The following is a 6,000-nucleotide window of genomic DNA, read 5'->3' on the forward strand; positions in this document are numbered from 1 at the left end:
AAAAACCTTATATCCACGCGTTCAGTGAATCCTCCTGAATCTCTGGGTATAGGCCACGCCCATATCCGCCTACCGTTTTTTTTCGCTAGCTCGCAAAATGTCGCAAACCTACTTTTTCGAACTCCTCCCAGGCAGTTCGACCGATTTGCACGAAACTTTGCACACAGCATCTGTGGACCCTCCTGACAAAAAGTTATTAAAACAATTTTGATACTCCAAACAATAACCAAGTTATTAAATGACAACTTCCTGCAGATTTACCTCAAAACAGGAAGTGTTGCATATCTCCACATTAGTGTGTCCGAATGACTTCAAACTCAGGATCCCACTTCGACATGAGCCCCTAAGGCTCTGTGCAAAGACTTGGCCAATGACCACTAGGTGGCGCTCTTTAAATTGGAGTAATTTATATCTCCACACCCGTTTGTCGGATTAACATGAAACTTGCTACACTCATTGCCAATGCCCTCCTGAGGATAGCTGAAAAAGGGGTTACAGATCTGCCACTAGGTGGCGCTCTGGTGGCAGTTTAATTTTATATTTGGCACTGTGCCCACACCATAACACTTATGGATATGAAACTGAGTGGGGTGGTATAGCCTGGCCCCTGTAACTCACACACCAAAAATGACCAGCAGGTGACGCTATTATCAACAAAAAAACGTTTTTGCCTAATAACTCCAACATAACATGGCGCACATTGTTAAACCTTATATATACGTGTTACCTGCATTCACCTGAATTGTGTGATGTAGGCCACGCCCACTTTCGAGGTACATTTCCATTTGCACATTCCAGAATGTCACAAACCTACTTTTTCGAACTCCTCCCAGGCAATTTCTCCAATTTGCACCAAACTTTGCACACAGCATCTGTGGACCCTTCTGACAAAAAGTTATTAAAAGATTTATGATGGTCCAAATAACGCCCAAAATATGAAACAACAACTTCCTGCACATTGTGGTTACACAGACAATCTTCCATTACTTCATGAAATACAGTCCCATTCACTCTAAAGTTTTTTTTATTGTGTTCCATGGCCCCATGACGGTTTGTGAAAAATTTGGTGCAAATTGGCCAATAGGGGGCGCTTTTATTTCTAAATGATGAAAGAACAGCTTGACTGCCTTCAGTTTTGATTCCTCAACGGAAGTTGTTGCATGAACAAGCCCCAACAGCAGCATGGCCCAACAGCAGCATGCCCCGACAGCAGCATGCCTCGACAGCAGCATGCCTCTACAGCATTGTGTCGCGACAGCAGCATGCCCCGACGCGCCTGGACTGCGAGGGCCCGTTCATCGCTGCTTGCAGCTTTAATTATTATTAGGGCCCGAGCACGAATCTCGTGCGAGGACCTATTGGATTCGCTCGAATTATTATTATTAGGGCCCGAGCAGGGAACCTGCAAGGACCCTATTGTTTTTGTAGTGATTATTATTATTAGGGCCCGAGCAGGGAACCTGCAAGGACCCTATTGTAATTGTAATGATTATTTTTTGTTATTTGTTATTTTTCTTCTGCCAAAATGATCGCATTTTTCACTGCCTGAACATACCCCAAAACTCACCAAACTTGGAATATAGATCAGACCTGGCGAAAAATTTTATAATCTGTTGTCGTTGTGAACTTTCACCACTAGGTGGCGCTATTATCAACGAAAGTGCGTTTTGCCTAATAAGTCCCACATACTTTGTCGCACATTCAAAAACCTTATATCCACGCGTTCAGTGAATCCTCCTGAATCTCTGGGTATAGGCCACGCCCATATCCGCCTACCGTTTTTTTTCGCTAGCTCGCAAAATGTCGCAAACCTACTTTTTCGAACTCCTCCCAGGCAATTTCACCAATTTGCACAAAACTTTGCACACAGCATCTGTGGACCCTCCTGACAAAAAGTTATTAAAAGAATTTTGATATACCAAAAAATACTCAAGTTATTAAATTACAAATTCCTGCAGATTTCGCTCAAAACAGGAAGTTTTGCATATCTCCACACTGGTGTGTCCGAATGACTTCAAACTGAGGATCCTACTTCCCCATGAGCCCCTAAGGCTCTGTGCCAAATTTTGGCCGACCACCACTAGGTGGCGCTCTTTAAATTGAAGTAATTTATATCTCCACATCCGATTGTCTGATTGACATGAAACTTGGTACACTTATTGCAAATGCCCTCCTGAGGATAGCTGACGAAGGTCTTACTGATCTGACACTAGGTGGCGCTCTGGCGGCAGTTTCATTTTGTTTTTGGCACTGTGCCCACACCATAATACTTATGGATATGAAATTCATAGGGGTGCTATAGACTGGTGCCTGTAACTCACACACCAAAAATGACCAACAGGTGGCGCTATTTTCAACACAAAACCGTTTTTGCCTAATAACTCCCACATAATATGGACCACATTGTTAAACCATATATCTACCTGTTCCCTGCATTCATCTGAATTGTGTGAATTAGGCCACGCCCACTTTCGACGTACATTTCCATTTGCACATTCCGGAATGTCACAAACCTACTTTTTCAAACTCCTCCCAGGCAATTTCTCCAATTTGCACAAAACTTTGCACACAGCATCTGTGGACCCTCCTGACAAAAACTTATTAAAAGAATTTAGATATTCCAAAGAATGCTCAACTTATTAAATAACAACTTCCTGCAGATTTCGCTCCAAACAGGAAGTGTTGCATATCTCCACAATGCTGTGTCCGAATGACATCAAACTCAGGATACTACTTCCCCATGAGCCCCTAACGCTCTATACTAAATTTTATCTCATGACCACTAGGTGGCGCTCTTTAAATTGAAGTAATTTATATCTCCACATCCGTTTGTCGGATTAACATGAAACTTGGTACACTCATTGCCAATGAACTCCTGAGGATGGCTGACAAAGATCTTACCGATCCGACACTGGGTGGCGCTCTGGTGGCAGTTTCATTTTATATTTGGCACTGTGCCCACACCATAACACTTATGGATATGAAATTCATTGGGGTGTTAGAGACTGGCCCCTGTAACTCACACACCAAAAATGACGAGCAGCTGGCGCTAAATGGCTCCATAGCGCCCCCTGGAATATTTCAAAATTGAAACCCTGCCTCCTACATGCACGTACATGAACAAAATTCGGTAGGCTTATGTATCATCACCAGACGCACAAAAAACCCTCTTGGACACATACCCTCAGTCCAACAGGAAGTCCGCCATTTTCCTTCAAATTCAATCCTTCGCCATCAAGCAGGAAGTCCTGATTACTTCAACATACAATTTCCCATCGGCATCAAATTGCTCACACATGTAGAGGGGCTCGCCCTGAACACGTCTCTGCATCAATGCTGTGTCATATCTATAGCGCCACCCTCTGGACACAGGAAGTCACTGAAGATGTCACTGCTGTGTTTTGTGTGACACGGATCACATTTACATTAGGTAGGACATTTCCACAGGCAATAGGCAAGCACACAACTGGGCGCACAGGCCTCCGACGGCGCCACAGCCAAACGTGCGTGGACTGCGAGGGCCCGTTCATCGCTGCTTGCAGCTTTAATTAGGGCCCGAGCAGGGAACCTGCAAGGACCCTATTGTAATTGTAATGATTATTATTATTATTCTTATTTTATTCCTTCTTCCAAAATGATCGCATTTTTCACTGCCTGAACATACCCCAAAACTCGCCAAACTTGGAATATAGATCACACCTGGCGAAAAATTTTATAATCTGTTGTCATTGTCAAATTTCGCCACTAGGTGGCGCTATTGTGAAGGACAGTTCGTTTTGGCTAATAACTCACACATACTTTGTCGCACATTCTAAATCCTTATATCCACGCGTTCAGTGAATCCTCCTGAATCTCTGGGTATAGGCCACGCCCATATCCGCCTACCGTTTTTTTTCGCTAGGTCGCGAAATGTCGCAAACCTACTTTTTCGAACTCCTCCCACACAATTTCACCGATTTGCACCAAACTTTGCACACAGCATCTGTGGACCCTCCTGACAAAAAGTTATTAAAAGAATTTCAATATTCCAAAGAATACTCAAGTTATTAAATAACAACTTCCTGCTGATTTCGCACCAAACAGGAAGTGTTGCATATCTCCACATTGGTTTGTCCCAATGACATCAAACTCAGGATACTACTTCCCCATGAGCCCCTAAGGCTCTGTGCAAAATTTTGGCGGACGACCACTAGGTGGCGCTCTTTAAATTGAAGTAATTTATATCTCCATATCCGTTTGTCTGATTAACATGAAACTTGGTACACTCATTGCCAGTGCCCTCCTGAGGATAGCTGATAAAGGTCTTACCGATCCGAAACTAGGTGGCGCTCTGGTGGCAGTTTCATTTTTTATTTGGCACTGTGCCCGCACCATAACACTTATGGATATGAAACTCATAGGGGTGTTAGACACTGGCCCCTGCAACTCACACACCAAAAATGACGAGCAGGTGGCGCTAAATGGCTCCATAGCGCCCCCTGGAATATTTCAAAATTGAAGCCCTGCCTCCTACATGCACGTACATGAACCAAATTCGGTAGGATTATGTATCATGACCAGACGCACAAAAAACCCTCTTGGACACATACCCTCAGTCCAACAGGAAGTCCGCCATTTTCCTTCAAATTCAATCTTTTGCCATCAATCAGGAAGTCCTGATAACTTCAACATACAATTTCCCATCGGCATCAAATTGCTCACACATGTAGAGGGGCTCGCCCTGAACACGTCTCTGCATCAATACTGTGTCATATCTATAGCGCCACCCACTGGACACAGGAAGTCAATGAAGATGTCACTGTTGTGTTTTGTGTGACACGAATCCCATTTAGGTAGGACATTTCCACAGGCAACGGGCAAGCACACAACTGGGCGCACAGGCCTCCGACGGCGCCACAGCCCAACGTACGTGGACTGCGAGGGCCCGTACATCACTGCTCGCAGTTTTAATTAGGGCCCGAGCAGGGAACCTGCGAGGTCCCTATTGTTTTTGTAATGATTATTATTGTTATTTTTTTTTTTAGGCCAAAATGATCGCATTTTTCACTGCCTGAACATACCCCAAAACTCGCCAAACTTGGAATATAGATCAGACCTGGCGAAAAATTTTATAATCTGTTGTCATTGTGAATTTTCGCCACTAGGTGGCGCTATTATCAAGGAAAGTGCGTTTTGCCTAATAACTCCCACATACTTTGTCGCACATTCAAAAACCTTACATCCACGCGTTCAGTGAATCCTCCTGAATCTCTGGGTATAGGCCACGCCCATATCCGCCTACCGTTTTTTTTCGCTAGCTCGCAAAATGTCGCAAACCTACTTTTTCGAACTCCTCCCAGGGAATTTCACCAATTTGCACAAAACTTTGCACACAGCATCTGTGGACCCTCCTGACAAAAAGTTATTAAAAGAATTTTGATATACCAAAAAATACTCAAGTTATTAAATTACAAATTCCTGCAGATTTCGCTCAAAACAGGAAGTTTTGCATATCTCCACATTGGTATGTCCGAATGACTTCAAACTCAGGATCCTACTTCCCTATGCGCCCCTAAGGCTCTGTGCAAAAAGTTTTGCCCAATGACCACTAGGTGGCGCTCTTTAAATTGAACTAATTTATATCTCCACATCCGTTTGTCTGATTGACATGAAACTTGGTACACTCATTGCCAATGCCCTCCTGAGGATGGCTGACAAAGATCTTACTGATCCGACACTGGGTGGCGCTCTGGTGGCAGTTTACTTTTATATTTGGCACTGTGCCCACACCATAACACTTATGGATATGAAATTCATTCGGGTGTTAGAGACTGGCCTCTGTAACTCACACACCAAAAATGACGACCAGGTGGCGCTAAATGGCTCCATAGCGCCCCCTGGAATATTTCAAAATTGAAGCCCTGCCTCCTACATGCACGTACATGAACCAAATTCGGTAGGCTTATGTATCATCACCAGACGCACAAAAAACCCTCTTGGACACATACCCTCAGTCCAACA

This window comes from Pagrus pagrus, assembly GCF_965226575.1.
Source record: "Pagrus pagrus genome assembly, chromosome: 6".
Classification (NCBI taxonomy): domain Eukaryota; kingdom Metazoa; phylum Chordata; class Actinopteri; order Spariformes; family Sparidae; genus Pagrus; species Pagrus pagrus.